A 16537-nucleotide genomic window follows, 5' to 3' on the forward strand; every position below is an offset into this window, starting at 1 on the left:
TGGGGTAGCGCAGTGGTTATTACTGCTGCTTCACAGCTCCAGGGACCTGGGCTTGATTCCCAGCTTGGGTCACTGTCTGTGTGGAGTTTGCACATTCTCCTCATGTCTGCGTGAGTTTCCTCCCACAGTCCAAAGATGTGCGGGTTCGGTTGATTGGCCTTGCTAAAAATTGTCCTGAGATGAGTAGGTTGGAGGGATTAGTGGGTAAAATATGTAGGGATATGGGGGTAGGGCCTGGGTGGGATTGTGGTCGGTGCAGACTCGATGGACCGAATGGCCTCTTTCTGTACTATAGGATTTCTATGATAACAGATGATGGTTTTGATCCATCGACCTCTGGGTTATCGGTCCAGCTTCTGCTGCGCCAACTGCCCCGAACGTTACCACTTCCTGTCTATCCCTGTTGCGCGGGAGAGAAGAAACTATTCATTGTATTTTTATTTCAAACCAAACCCACGTGTTGGGAAGCGCACCCTGGCTGGACAGTAACACTTAACATCAGCTCGAATGTAACAGGCAGAGAAAAACACACAGAAAAGTAGTAAGAGATGATCAGGACACACACAGAGCGATAGAAGGGTAGCACCATCCAGGACAAAACATCCCACTTCATTCACGTCCCACGCATAATAATTCACTCCCTCCACTCCCGACACACAATGACAGCAGTGTGCACCATCTACACGATGCAGCAACTCAGCAAGGCTCCTTTTCCAGCAGCTTCCAAACCCATGACTACGACAGCCTGGAAGGACAAGCGCAGCAGACACATCAGAATAACACCCCTACATTGCAGGGCACTGATATTTATTTATAAATTGCTGTTGCATGTTCCTTAACCTTTTTTTATCTTCCAAAAGAAGTGAAATATCGAATTGAGAAAGATGTTACTATTTCTAACCCAAACAGTGAATGTTGTATCAAACTTTAAGAAAGCCCCCGGGGTTTGCGATTTATTCTCGAGTCAGTGGTTTCCCTGGGAGTCGGGTTAACAGAAACAGCATGGAGAGATGGCAGAGCAGGAAATGTCGGTGCCGAAGCTGAATCACATCAATGAACCAGCAAACTGCTTCGAATCTGATCAAAAATCCGACTCTGGTGGGACTCGAACCCACAACCTTTGAATGGCTAATTTGCCAGTATTTAGAAGTCCAACGCGCTTTCCGTTGCGCCACAGAGCCATGCGCAAAGAAATTACTTGTCCATATATGGATTTTTGACAATGTGGAAACTATTGGTAAGTTCAACAATCTCATAGTTTAAACGTCAAGAACTGTTAAGAAGAACTTCATTGATTGCAACTTGTGTTGGAACATCTTATTTCTGTTGAGAGAGCTTGGAAATATACACCTTTATACAGGAAATGTGTCCATCACAGAATGACCCTCCCTCTCTTCCTCATTCTCCTGTGTAGCTTGGAGTCAAATCTCAAAGGTTTGATAAGCCGGGAGACATAAGAACATAAGAACATAAGAAATAGGAGCAGGAGTAGGCCATCTAGCCCTTCGAGCCTGCCCCGCCATTCAATAAGATCATGGCTGATCTGTCGTGGCTCAGTTCCACTTTCCCGCCCTCTCCCCATAACCCTTAATCCCCTCTCTTATCAAGAACCCATCAACCTGCTTCTTAAAAATATTTAGCGAGGCAGCCTCCACCACTTCAACGGGCAGAGAATTCCAGAGATTCACCACCCTTTGAGTGAAGAAGTTCCTCCTCAACTCCGTTCTAAACCGCCTCCCCTTTATCTTGAGGCTGTGCCCCCTAGTCCTACTGTCTTTTTTGAGCGGGAAGAGTCTCTCCACCTCTATCCTATCCATCCCATTCATCATCTTATACGTCTCAATGAGATCTCCCCTCATTCTTCTAAACTCTAACGAGTACAAGCCTAGTTTATTCAGCCTCTCCTCATAGCTCAATCCCCTCAACTCCGGCATCAGCCTAGTAAACCTCCTCTGCACTCCCTCCAGGGCCAAAATATCCTTGCGCAGGTGCGGCGCCCAAAACTGCACACAGTACTCCAGCTGCGGCCTCACCAATGCCCTATACAGCTGCAGCAAGACCTCCCTACTTTTATATTCAATCCCCCTCGAGACACATTCTACTCCATCTGTCACAGGGCTGATCAGAACCTGTTCCCTGTAAAACATTTGCACAGAACACAACACAAAGCTGGAAGCTGCAAACCTGAAACACAAACAGAAAATGCTGGAAATGCTCAGCAGGTGAGGCAACATTTTTGAATAATGGAGATTTCTGTAAAACCAGCTCCTGAAACACAGCACAGCTGCACAGTTTAAAGTTTCCTTTCATTCACAATGGATGCTCCATTCTATGATTTTGAATAATTCAAATTGATAATCTGCATTGTTATTCTAGTCGCCACCGATTCAGTGAATTGAACCAGTATTGAACCGATTCAGTGCCTATTGTACAAATCTTTGGAAACTAAAGGAACATTTAACATGGCCAATCCATCTAACCATCACATCTTTGAACCATGGAAACAAACCAAAGCAACTAGAGGAATCTCTGGGGGAGCATGTGCAAAATCTGCAGTCAGCAAAAGGCCAGGACCAAACCCGGGTCTCTGAGGTGATGAGGCGGGAGAGTGGGATTAGATGGCGTGCAGCTTCAATAATGTAGTGCAAACCTGATGGGCCGAATGGACTGTTGAAGCATTGTAACGATTCTGTGGTTTGGGAATCGAAAGCATGATGCCATTGAATGGAGCAGCAGGCTTGAGGGGCCAAGTAGTTCACTTCTGATCCGATTTATTGTGCTGCTGGGTCCAGGAAGCCGCTAATTGATTTCTAATCATTAAATCAGAGCTCACTCCAAATACCCTTAATGCATCAACCCTGTGCTCAGTGACAAACACTGACTCGTGGTTAAGCAATGCCTCAATTTTAATATTCTTATCCATGTTTCCAAATCCCTCCATGTCCTCAGCTCTTCCTGCCTTTCGTCATCTCCAGCCTAACAATTCTCTGAGATATCTGAGCTCCTCTGATTCTGCGTTCGTGAGCATCTCTGATTTGGTTCACTCCAGCAGCGATTATAGTTCTTTCAGCTCTCTGGGTCTCAGCTCTGGAATTCCCTCTCTAATCTCCCCTGGTTCCAGCTTACTTTCCCCTCGGTCATTTTTGTCGCCTGTCCGCTTAAATTAATTCCTAATTCCCATCCCGCGGGTTTCACATTTTGCATTCTGTGACTTTCGGCAGTCCTTTTTCCGCTTTAAGTGCAATCAACGAATTATAATTGTACAACTATAATTTGGTGTGCGGTTCCACTTTAAGGATTCTGTACGTCTCCAGCGCTTTGATTTCTCATTGGTTTCAGCTCCGGATCGAATTGAATGACGCAATGACGCTGGGCTGCGAGTGACGCTGCGCCAGTCGCGCAGTCGCGGCCCATTCCGAATGGTCAGTGCGTTCCGATTGGCTAAAGGAGATATCAATCACATAGAGGGCGTGTGTAGCAACGCGGACTGCGATTGGTTACAATTGGCAGCATCATTTTCAATGGTCTCGCCCTTCAGACTATGGAGCTCTTGGATTGGATCAAGTAGCTGTCAGTCAACCTGAGCAGAGCGGCCATTGGATAACGGTGATGCGGCGATTCCCGATTGGTTTCCCAGCTGCCGGTCACAGGCCGTGGGCGGGGATTTCCCCTGGGCCAATCAGACACCGCGCGGAGCGGCAGCGAATGTCCCGCCAGTGGCTTCAGTCCCCGGGCCCGGATCCTGAGCCCGCGGCGGGGCTCCGGATGGGGGAAGGGTTTTGGGAGCGGGAATCCCGTCCCGCCCGGCTGGAAATGGGGCGGCCCGGTGGCACAGTGGTTCTCACCGCTGCCTCACAGCGCCAGGGAGCCGGGTTCGATTCCCGGTTTGGGTCACTGACTGTGGGGAGTTTGCACGGTCTCCCCGTGGGTTTCCTCCGGGATCCTCCCACAGCCCAAAGATGTGCGGGTTGGGAGGATTGGCCGGGCTAAATTGCCCCTTGTCGTTTCCAGGGGCACCAGCCAGGGTCAATGCATGGGATTATGGAGATAGGACTTGGGTGGGATTGTGGTTGGTGCAGACTCGATGGGCCGAATGATCGCCTTCTGCCCTGTGGATTCTATAAATCCGCAGCTTAGTCTTTCCAATGGCAGCTTCCTGTGTAAACATGTATTGCTGCAGTTCCCCAGTCTTCATGCTGCAAACCTGGTGGAATCAGACCAAATCAGCACAGAAACTGGGATCTTCCTGTGCTTTGGGTGGGGCTCAGTGTCACGCCGGGTTTTACAGCACCTCACTTTGCAGAGGCTGTGGTTAGATGCTGTGATCTTCCTGTCTTTTGGGGGTGGGCCTTGGTTACTCTAAGTGGATCTCCCTTATGGTTTGGTTCTAATTACAGCCTCTCTCTCTCTTACAGTCAGTCTGGGTGTTCCTGACTGAGCAGAATGGCCTGATCTCACCACACACATTGAGATGGAGGAGCTTCTGCTCGAGATGAAGATGATTGAGAATTCCAGCCTTCTCCACACTCATTTACTGAGGCCCAGCCCTTTATTCATCATCAGTTCTCCCCGGGTGTCAGGTACATTAACATTTTTATCTGCTGTGTACACTGACCTGACAGTGGGAAGGTATTGGAGCAGGATGGTGCAGTCAACCATGTCAAAGGCGTGGACATTCAGCTGGGTAAGACTGCACTCACCTGGTTCCATTCTTATCTTTCTGATCATATACAGAATATCACCTGCAATGGTTTCTCTTCCCACTCCTGATCTGTTATCACCCAAATCGCCCTGGGATCTATCTTTGGCTCCCTCCTATTTTTCATCTACACCTTACCCCTCAGTGACATTATCTGAAAGCACAGTGTTAGTTTTCACATGTATGCTGATAACACCCAGCTCAACCCCACCTCTCACAACCAATCCCGTGTTATTAAATTATTAAACTCCTTCTCCAACTTCTAACACTGGTTCAGCAGAGAATTCCCCCAATTAAATATTTAGAAGACCAATGTTCCCACCACAAATTCTGTTCCCAGTCACTGACTCCATCTCTCCCACTGGTTACTGTCCAAGGTTGAAACAAACCCTCATTCTTGGCACCTCATCAGACTCGGAAATGAGTTTCTGACCACATATCTGTTCCTTCACCAAGATCACCGATTTCCAGCTGTGTAACATCACACATTGTTTGTAATACCTCAACTCACCCGTACCTGAAACCCTCATCCACACTTTTGTTATCTCTAGACTTGACAATTCAAACACACTCCTGCCCAGCAGATTTCCTTCCCTAAAGGGCATTAGTAAGCCAGATAGGGTTTTATCACAAGCAACAAATAGATTTTTCATTGCAGATTCATATTGAATTCACATTTCATCATCTGCCCTGTTGGGTTTTGAACCCAGGTTCCTAGAGCATTTCCAGAGTCTCTGGGTTACGAGCCCATGACACCACTGCCTCCCCTAATCAATGACATCACACATTTTGGTCTCAACTTCTTTCTGCATTCGCGATTTCCACAGATTCACCCCTCTCTGGTGAAGAAATTTCTCCTCACCTCAGTCCTAAACATTCATCCCTTATCCTTACACAAAGGATATCAGTAACATTCTTCCTGAATCTCCCCTTTCCAGTCCTGTTAGAATTTTATAACTTCCTATGAGCCCCCTCTCAATCTTCTAAACTCCAGTGAACATAATCCTAACTGACTTCATCTTTCCTCATACGACACACTGGCCATCCCAGGAATTAACCTGGTGAACCTTCACTGCACTCCCCCTGCAGCAAGGACATCCTTCCTCAGATAAGGACACCAATACTACACACAATACTCCAGGTGTGGCCTCATCATTGCCCTATACAACAGCAGTAAAACATCCCTATTCCGAGACAGAATTCCTCTCGCTCCCAAGGCCAACATACCATTTCCCATCTTTTTGTCTGCTGTATCTCTGCACTTACTTTCAGGGACTGAACAAAGAACAGTACAGCCCAGGAACAGACCCTCTTCCCACCCAGTCTGTGCCAACGCAGATGCCTCTTGTAATGACTTCAATCAGGCCATTGAGGTTGGCCGATTGGAGCCGGAACTCCCTGATTAAGGATCCAATTGATGGGCCAATCAGGGAGTCTTGGCCTTGTACTTAATCGGGAGTGCCCGTTCCTCTGACACCCCCGGAGATAAACTGTTAGCGCTCTGTGTACTGCTGTTAGAGGTGTAAATAAAGGGGATTTGGTGAAGGAACTCCTCCCTCTGCAGACTTATTACACCTCTCCAATCTAATATTTTCTTGCCTCGATGTGGTCCATATCCCTGTGTTCCTGCTGATTCATGGATCTATCCAGATGCCTCTTAAACGTTGTTACAGAATCTGCTTCCACTATTTCCTCCGGAAGTACGTTCCAGGCATTCCCCACTCTCTGTCTGAAAAACTTACCCCTTACATCTCTTTTAAACTTTCCTTCTCTCACTCTCACCTTGGTCCTGAGTATTTGATCCTTTGACCCTCGGGAAAAGACTGTGACAATCTGCTCTATCCAAGCCTGTCATAATCTTGTAAACCTCTCTCAGGTCCCCCCTGCTCCTCCGAGGCTCCAAAGAAAACAATCCAAGTTTGTTCAACCTTTCTTTCTAGTCCATATCCTCCAAACCAGGCAACACCCTGGAAAATCTCTTCTGCACCCTTTACAATGCATCAACATCCTTCTGGAAGTGTGGCACCCAGAATTATACACAACACTCCAAATGCAGCCTAACCAAAGTCTTATACAGCTTCAACATGATTTTACTGACTGATGCACAAGAACATCTAGATCTTGCTGAGTATCCAGCTCTCTTAATTTACACCCATTCAAATAATAATCTGCCTTCCTATTTTTGCTACTGAAGTGGATAATGAAGTGATCACTGCATATTTATCCACATTACACTGCATCTGCCATGCAGATCCCACACACTCAGCCTGTCCAAATCAGACTGAAGGATCTCTGCATCCCCCTCACAGCTCACCATCCCACCCAATATTGTATCATCTACATATTTGGAGATTAAACATTTAGTTCCTGTGTCCAAACCATTAATATATAATATGAACAGTTGGGGTCCTAGCACAGATCCCTGTGGTACCCCACTAATCACTGCCTTCCAATTGGAAAAAGACCCATTTATGTCATCTCTTTCTTTCCTGTCTGCTAACCAGCTTTCTATCCATCTCAAGATGCTACACACAATCCCATGTACTTTAACTTTACACAGTAGAAGGGCAGCACACTGGTTATCACTGCTGTGTCACAGCATCAGGGACCTGGGTTCGATTCCCGGCTTGGGTCACTGTCTGTGTGGAGTCTGCACATTCCCCCCGTGTCTGCATGGGTTTTGTCTCCGATTTCCTCCCACAGTCTGAAAAGATGTGCTGCTTAGGTGCACTGGCCGTACTAAATTCTCCCTCAGTCTACCCGGACACGCGGCAGAGTGTGGCGACTAGGGGATTTTCACAATAACTTCATTGCAGTGTTAATGTAAACCTACTTGTGACACTAATAATCAAACTTTAACCTTTAAAACATTATGTGAGATCTTGTCGAAAGCCTTCTGAAAGTCTAAAACAAACATATCCACAGGTTCCCCCGGTCAACTCTAGTAGTTATATCCTCAAAGAATTCCAGTAGTTTTCTCAAGCATGATTTCCCTTTTGTAAATCCATGCTGACTTTATCTGATTATAACACTGCTTTCCAAATACTTGATAATGGACTCCAACAATTGCCCTACGACTGACATTCGGCTCACTGCTCATTGGTTCCCTCTTTCCTCTCTGCCTCTGTTTTTAGACACAGGGTTTAGATTAGTTACCTCTCTCTCCTGAAGGTGCTGACTCTGGCTGGGTTCAGTTCCACACTCACTGGTTCCTCTCTCTCTCTCCTGAAGGTGCTGACTCTGGCTGGGTTCAGTTCCACACTCACTGGTTCCTCTCTCTCTCTCCTGAAGGTGCTGACTCTGGCTGGGTTCAGTTCCACACTCACTGGTTCCTCTCTCTCTCCTGAAGGTGCTGACTCTGGCTGGGTTCAGTTCCACACTCACTCGTTCCTCTCTCTCTCTCCTGAAGGTGCTGACTCTGGCTGGGTTCAGTTCCACACTCACTCGTTCCTCTCTCTCTCTCTCCTGAAGGGGCTGACTCTGGCTGGGTTCAGTTCCACACTCACTGGTTCCTCTCTCTCCTGAAGGTGCTGACTCTGGCTGGGTTCAGTTCCACACTCACTGGTTCCTCTCTCTCTCTCCTGAAGGTGCTGACTCTGGCTGGGTTCAGTTCCACACTCACTGGTTCCTCTCTCTCTCTCTCCTGAAGGTGCTGACTCTGGCTGGGTTGAGTTCAGACACTGGAAATCAGAAATGAAACAGAAAAGAAAGCTCAGCAGATTGTTTCTCTCTGCAAACAGATGCTGCACAGAGTTAGTGTTTCAGGTCTGTGACCTTTCATCAGAACCTGAGAACATAGAAACTCGGAAGAGGAGGAGGCCACTCAGCCCATCGTGCTTGTTCCATCATTCAGTGTGATCATGGCTGATCCTCTATCTCAATTCCATATTCTCAGTTTTTCCCAATACCCCTTATACCAATCTTACCCAATGTAACTATCTAAATGCTTTTGAAAAGACAATATTGTAACCGCCTCTACTGCTACCTCAGACAGCTCGTTCCAAACACTCACCTCCTCTGGACCCTTTTGTGTTTCTCTCCTCTCACCTTAAACCTACACCCTCTGCTTTAAGACTCCCTGACCTTTGGGAAAAGATATTGACTATCTATCACATCTATGGCCCTCATTCTTTTATAGACCTCTATAAGATTACCCCTAAGCCTCCTACACTCCAGGGAAAAAATCCCAGTCTATTCAGTTTCTCCTTATAACTTAAACCATCAAGTCCCAGTAGTATCCTAGTAAATCTTTTCTGAACTCTTTCTAGTTTAATAATATTGTCTCTATAATAGGGTGACCAGAACTGCACACAGTATTCCTAGTGGGGCCTTAACATGACTTCAACATGATGTCCCAACTCCTATGTGAGGATAAATGGGCCAATACATTCCATTGCTATTCCTCCAGCTGTTAATGAAGTGAAAAAGTTGGTGTTTAATGAAATCTGCTGGAATGTAACAACACTGCAAAATCCTCAATTCTTGTTGTTTCAGCTCAACCAGCCCCTAGAAGCTTGGAAGATGGAAGTTCCTGATTGGTCTGAGGTTGGAGATGAAGAGGAGCCAATTCCCAACAACTTGCTGACAGACATCAACAGTCATCAGCTTTAGAGCGAGGAAATCCTGGAACAGGGCATTCCGAGTAACCAAGACCCTGGAACATCCCCGCTGCTGGAGAACAGAGAAGGTGTGAGGCAAGGCAGGATGTTCAAATGGTGGAAGATGGGACTGAATCATTGGTGGAGTCTCCTACTCTGGTTCTGACTCCTTCTGACATTGATGGACGGTTTGAAATGGAGGAAATTAGTCAGGATGGAAGTGGTGACGAGATTCACAGTCACTCCCTCAGCTTAGAGACCATTTTTAAGGCGATCTGTGCAGCGACTCCACTCTGGGGTGGATGTCAGATCAGCTCACCAGACAGCAGGAGGATTAAAGCACAGATGAGGCCATTCAGCCCCAACACTTCCTTAAACGCTCCGCTGTGCAGTTCAAAAACTGAAGGCTGGGATTCGAGCCACGTTACACAGGCGACTGGGAAAAGCACCATCGGATTAATCAGACCACTGGCCCACACTGGAAAGACTAAAAGCCCCGCAGAGGGACATCAACATGAATTTTCACTTTTAATGTTTCTTCTTTACTCTAAACAATATATTGTGTTTGTATAATTATCTTAAATGTTTCACATTGAAACAAATACTGGGAATATTTAGCATTGCTGGAGAAGTGTAACCGGGAACGATGTCCTGTTCATTCAGTTTGGGGAACACTTCCTGACAGAGGAAGATTGGGACATGACAGCTTCTCCCTATCAGCTCCTTCCAATTCCCTCCACAATCCTGAACACCTCTATCAAATCTCCTCTCAACCTTCTCTTCACCAAAGACCCAAATTCTCCAATCTACCGATTAAACTGAACTTCCCCATCCCTGGACCCATGCCCAGAGATTTATTGCACCCTCTCTAATGCCTTCTCACACCTTCTAAACACTGCTGTCCAGATCAGAGTGCAATACTCCAACTGAGGCCAAACCAGGGTTTTATACAGGTTTCCCATAACTTGTTTGCTCTTGTAAGCTCTGTCCCTACGTATAAAGCTCACAATCCCAAATACCTTAGTAACCACACTCTCAACCTGCCACCTAAACAGCAATTATTAGTGTCACATTTAACCACAGGTCCCTTGTTCCCGCATGCCTTTACAATTGTACCATTTCTTTCATATTGTCTCTCCCTTTTCTTCCCACTGAAATAAATCATTTCACACTTCTCTACTTTAAATTGGTCTTGTTTGACCAATCCACAAGCTGTCTCAGAAACTGTGAGTTTCAGCACTCCCCCCTCACAGTTCACAATGCTGCCATGTATTGTGTAATTCCCACAGTTTGAGTGTGTGCTCTGTACAGCATTGCCGTTGTCTCTAATTTGGATCAGGAAGAGCAGGATTCTGAACACCAACCCTCCTGGAATCCCACTTCAACCGAGCTCCATTCCAAATAAAAACATTTCCCACTGCTGTGTTTCCTGTAACTCAGTCAGCTTCCTATCCATGTTCTGCTGTCCCTTTTATTCTCTCAGCTCCAAATGTTCCCACAAGTTTGCTGTGTGTCCCTTTATTTATAAAATGCTTTTTGACAGTCCATGTTCACATTAACCACATTATCCTCATCAACCTTTTCTGTTACCTAAATCTCGAGCAAATTCATTAAACATAATTCACCTTTATGAATTACGAGTGGTTTCCTTAATTAATGCACATTAGCACAAGCGAGAGTTAATGTTATCTGCAGTTATTGTTTGGAGAATATTCCACATTGCTGAAGTTAAATTTATTGGACTTTAATTGGCTTCTCCTCACAGCTTTTTCTGAAGAAGAGTGTTTACCATTTGCAGTTCTCCGGTTCTCTGGCATCATGAGCTCGGATAGGGAAGTTTTGCCCAAAGCCTCTGCAATTTCCACCCATATTTCCCTCAGTATCCATGGATCCGTCTCCTCCAGTCACAAGAACACAGTAAATAAGAGCAGACATTGACCACGTGGCTCATTGATAATGTTCCCCCATTCAAGGGTGACACAGTGGTTAGCACTGCTCCTTCAGTGTCAGGGACCCGGGTTCAACTGCAGCCTCAGGTCACTATCTGTGTGGAGTTTGCACATTCTCCCCTTGTCTGTGGAGATTAGGTTGATTGCCCAGACTAAATTGACTCTTAGTGTCAGGGGATTTGCAGGGTAAATATGTGGGGTTATGGGAATAGGGTTTGGTGGGCCAAATGGCCTCCTTCTGCACTGTAGGGATTGTATGATTAATACAATTATGATTTATGTATCTTCATTGTCATACAGTGCAAAGCACAGAGGCACAGCATTAAAACAGCCAAACAACAAAACACAGAACAGCAACAGCATCAGACAATACAAAGATAGAAATCACATTATATTTCTGACAAGTTTTCTGAAGGTCACTACATTTTCAGCATCAAAATCAGGTAAAACATTTGAAATATCAACAATTCTATGTGGGGAGAACAAATTGTGAATATCATCACATGAACCAGATTTCTGTACTTTGTACTGACACCCACCCAAAATACAATCGCTGTGAATAAAGCTTTTGAAGCTTAGGCAATAAGGCCATGTATCAATTTGATAATATTGAACTAAACCATAAATCAGCCTTCTCTACAGATTGCAATTCAAGAATCCTTAATCCCTCATAAGCTATTCCTCTCATGCCTTTCATTTTCCAGTTTTCATGTCTTTGCACTCTCTCTATGAGCTGAATATCTCTTTGAACGTATGGGTTCCAAAGTATGGGTGCAGTATTGAGATGTGGGCATACTCGCTTCTTATAGAGTTTCAGATCTTGGGTTGAACTCCAGTTTACTCATCACTCCTTCGATTCCCTAAGAATCCAAAATTTGTCTATCTCAGCCTTAACTGCAATAGAATCCCTCCAGTGCAGATGGAGGCCATTTGGTCCATTGAGTCTGAACCAACTCTCTGAGATACCATCCCACCTAGAACCTGTCTCAGTAACCCCACATATTTATCCTGCTAATCCCCTTAACTGATACATTTTGGAAACAAAAGGCACCGTGCAATACTCTGACAAGATACCACAAGGTAGGTTGTTGCATAAAGATTAAATCTCATGGGATCCAGGGTGAGGCATCTTAATGGATACAAAATTGACTTCTTGACAGAAGCCAGGGGATGGTTGTAGAGGATTGTTTTTCAAACTGGAATCCTGTTACCAGTGGTGTGCCTCAGGGATCAGTGCTGGTCCGCTGTTATTTGTCATTTGTATTAATGATTTGGAAGAGAATATAGGAGGCACAGTTAGTAAGTTTGCAGATGACACCAAGATTGGTGGCATAGTGGACAGTGAAGAAAGTTATCGCCAATTGCAACGGGATCTTGATCAATTGGGCCAGTGGGCTGACAAATGACAGATGGACTTTTAGAACATAGAACATAGAACATAGAACATTACAGCGCAGAACAGGCCCTTCGGCCCACGATGTTGCGCCGACCAGTTACAAAAACAATGACCCACTAGCCTATACCAATCCCTTTTCGTCCATAAACCTATCCAGAGATCTCTTAAACGCCCCCAAACTAGACGCATCTACAACTGCAGCAGGCAGGGCATTCCAATCCCTCACCACCCGCTGGGTAAAGAACCTACCCCTGACATCCGTCCTGTAGCTACCCCCCCTTAATTTAAAGTCATGCCCCCTCGTGCTAGCTTTCTCCATCCGAGGAAAAAGGCTATCACTATCCACCCTATCTAAACCCCTAATCATCTTATATGTTTCAATAAGATCCCCTCTTAGCCGCCTTCTTCCCAACGAAAACAACCCTAGATCCCTCAGTCTCTCCTCATAGGACCTCCCCACCATACCAGGCAACATCCTAGTAAACCTCCTCTGCACCCTCTCCAACGCCTCCACATCCTTCTTGTAATGCGGGGACCAGAACTGCACACAGTACTCCAAGTGCGGCCGCACTAGAGTAGTGTACAGTTGCAACATTACACTGCGACTCCTAAATTCAATCCCCCTACCAATAAACGCCAAGACACCGTACGCCTTCTTGACAACCTTATCTACTTGATTCCCAACTTTCAGGGATCTATGTACACACACACCTAGATCCCTCTGTTCATCCACACTATTCAAAGTCCTCCCGTTAGCCCTATACTCGACACATCTGTTGCTCCTACCAAAGTGAATTACCTCACACTTCTCCGCATTAAATTCCATCCGCCACCTCTCGGCCCAGCTCTGCAACCTATCTAAGTCTCCCTGCAGACTATGACACCCTTCCTCACAATCTACCACACCTCCAACTTTGGTGTCATCAGCAAATTTACTAATCCACCCAACTATACCCTCATCCAGATCATTAATAAAAATTACAAACAACAGTGGCCCCAAAACAGATCCCTGAGGCACACCACTCGTAACTGCACTCCATGATGAATATTTACCATCCACCACCACCCTCTGTCTCCTATCTGATAGCCAATTCCTGATCCAACTTCCTAGATTACCCACAATCCCATACATCTGCATTTTCTGCAGAAGCCTACCATGGTGAACCTTATCGAACGCCTTACTAAAATCCATGTATACCACGTCAACTGCCTTACCCCCATCCACCTCTTTGGTCACCTTCTCAAAAAACTCAATAAGGTTAGTAAGGCACGACCTACCCGCTACAAAACCATGCTGACTATTTCTAATCAATTCATTACACTCCAAATAACTATAAATCCTATCCCTAATAATTTTTTCTAAAACCTTGCCCACAACAGAACTAAGACTCACCGGTCTATAATTCCCGGCAAAGTCTCTGTTCCCCTTCTTAAACAATGGGACAACATTCGCTATCCTCCAATCCTCCGGGACTACACCAGAGACCAATGACGACCTGAAGATCTGAGCCAGAGGCTCTGCAATCACCTCTCTAGCCTCCCAGAGAATCCTAGGGTAGATCCCATCCGGACCAGGGGACTTATCTATTTTCAGCCCCTCAAGAATTTCCAGCACATCCTCTTTATCAACCGTAATACTTTCTATTTTACACCCCTGCAACCCAATGTCCTCCTCAGCTATATTCATGTCCCCCTGCGTGAACACCGAAGAGAAATATTGGTTCAATACTTCTCCAATCTCCTCCGGTTCCACACACAACTTCCCCCTGCTGTCTGTAACTGGCCCTAATCTTGCCCTGACCAAACTTTTTATTTTTAGTGTTAAGTCGCGAGTTTCGGCGGTTTTTTTTAAATTAGTTAGAAACCGGAAGTCGTCACTAGGACGCTTACCGGTAGTTGTAGTTTTTTTTTTCTCGTGCCCCTAACACTATAAATTAGTGCAGAGAGGATTCCCGATTCTCTACACTGGTAGAGAATCCCACCCTTCCACCTCCTCTAACCTAATTATAAGTGTGAGGGAAGTTTTTTTTTTATATTTTTACTTTTCTGCTGGTAATTGATTCAGGGATGGCAGTTCAGGCTGTAAGCTGCATCTCCTGTGGGATGTATGTAGTGAGGGACTCCCACAGTGTTTCAGGTGATTTTACTTGTGGGAAGTGTGTTAGATTGCAGTTTCTGGAGGAGCGTGTAAAGGAGCTGGAAGGGGAATTAGAGGAGCTCCGTATAATTCGGGAAGTGGAGCAGGACATAGAAAGGAGTTATAAGGAGATAGTCACTCCTAGGAATAAGTCTTGGGTCACTGCCAGGAAGAGGGGCAAAAAGCAGTTGGGGGGACAATCCCAATTTTGTTTAGATAAATGTGACGTGATACATTTTGGTAGATTGAACCAGGGCAGGACTTACTCAGTTAATGGTAGGGCGTTGGGGAGAGTTACAGAACAAAGAGATCTAGGGGTACAGGTTCATAGCTCCTTGAAAGTGAAGTCACAGGTGGACAGAGTGGTGAAGAAGGCATTCGGCATGCTTGGTTTCATCGGTCAAAACATTGAATACAGGAGTTGGGACGTCTTGTTGAAGTCATGAAAAACATTGGTAAGGCCACACTTGGAATACTGTGTACAGTTCTGTTCACTCTATTACAGAAAGGCTATTATTAAACTAGAAAGCGAGCAGAAAAGATTTACCAGGATGCTACCAGGACTTGATGGTTTGAGTTATAGGGAGAGGCTGGATAGACTATTTTTTTTCTCTGGAGGTAGGAGGCTGAGAGTTGGTCTTATAGAGATCTATAAAATAATGAGGGTGCAGATCAGCTGGATAGTCAATATATTTTCCCAAAGGTAGGGGAGTCTAAAGGTAGAGGGCACAGATTTAAGGTGAGAGGGGAGAGATAGAAAAGTGTCAGAAGGGCATTTTTTTTCACAGAGTGGTGAGTGTCTGGAACAAGCTGCCAGATGTGGTAGTAGAGGCGGGTACAATTTTCTCTTTTAAAATGCATTTTGATAGTTACATGGGTAAGGTGGGTTTAGAGGGGTATGGGCTAAATGTGGGCAATTGGGATTAGTTTAGTGGTTTAAAAAAACAGGGCGGCATGGGCAAGTTGGGCCGAAGGGCCTCTTTCCATGTTGTAAACCTTTCTGACTCAGAGCCCATTCGGCCTAACTTGTCCATGCTAGCCCACGGACACACATGTGTTTCCAAACTCACCTTCCTGCACCTGGCCTGGAGTCATGCAGCTGAAAGATTGATCGTGATCAAAATACTTCATACCGAAAAATGAGTGTGTTCTTTGGTTGTCTGAAATATCGGAAGTAAACACTTTCGAATCATAACCGCTGCGAGCAGGGCTCGAACCTGCGCGGGGAAACCCCATTGGGTTTTCAAATCCAACGCCTTAACTACTCGACCATTGCAGCTACACATTTATAACCTGAGTAATGTTGATATTAACTTCATCAGGCACCGGGATTGTGCAGAGCACAATGTGTGAGCTGAAATGTGTTTCTCTACTTTTACTTTGTATCTTTGTCTCTGGCGGAGAACTCATTTATCAGGTCAGAGACTTGTTTTCCTGATTCAATATTTCTTCATTAGAAACGAATTACGTCCGAACAATAAATAATAACACCTCTATTTTATTTCTTAAATGTCAAATGTTGCGTTCCCTCTGTTTTTGTCCACTTCGTTTAAAACACAAGAGGCCGCGGATAAGAATCTACATAAATTATCAATGCGATGGCCGGGAATCGAACCCGGGTCAACTGCTTGGAAGGTAGCTACGCTCACCACTATACCACCATCGCTCACAACCCTCAAACAGCCACTATTTCAATCTGTTGTAATTATGGAAGCAGATTAGTTGCTGATTTCATCACACACCAGATATATCCACAGC

General features: G+C 45.4%; 3 non-coding genes across 3 annotated transcripts; all 3 read right to left on the reverse strand.

Annotated features, from left to right (window-relative positions):
* Positions 1-1090: 1090 nt before the first annotated feature.
* Positions 1091-1181, reverse strand: trnar-ucu (transfer RNA arginine (anticodon UCU)). Its single transcript is given in 2 exon segments — positions 1091-1126; positions 1145-1181. It is a non-coding gene; the product is annotated as a tRNA-Arg (tRNA).
* A 14794-nt stretch (positions 1182-15975) lies between these two features.
* On the reverse strand, positions 15976-16058 carry trnas-uga (transfer RNA serine (anticodon UGA)). Its single transcript has one exon. It is a non-coding gene; the product is annotated as a tRNA-Ser (tRNA).
* A 315-nt stretch (positions 16059-16373) lies between these two features.
* On the reverse strand, positions 16374-16445 carry trnag-ucc (transfer RNA glycine (anticodon UCC)). The gene has a single exon. It is a non-coding gene; the product is annotated as a tRNA-Gly (tRNA).
* Positions 16446-16537: the final 92 nt, after the last annotated feature.

The sequence above is a fragment of the Carcharhinus amblyrhynchos genome, unplaced genomic scaffold, assembly GCF_965287045.1.
Source record: "Carcharhinus amblyrhynchos unplaced genomic scaffold, sCarAmb.v2.hapA scaffold_42, whole genome shotgun sequence".
In the NCBI taxonomy this organism is placed as follows: domain Eukaryota; kingdom Metazoa; phylum Chordata; class Chondrichthyes; order Carcharhiniformes; family Carcharhinidae; genus Carcharhinus; species Carcharhinus amblyrhynchos.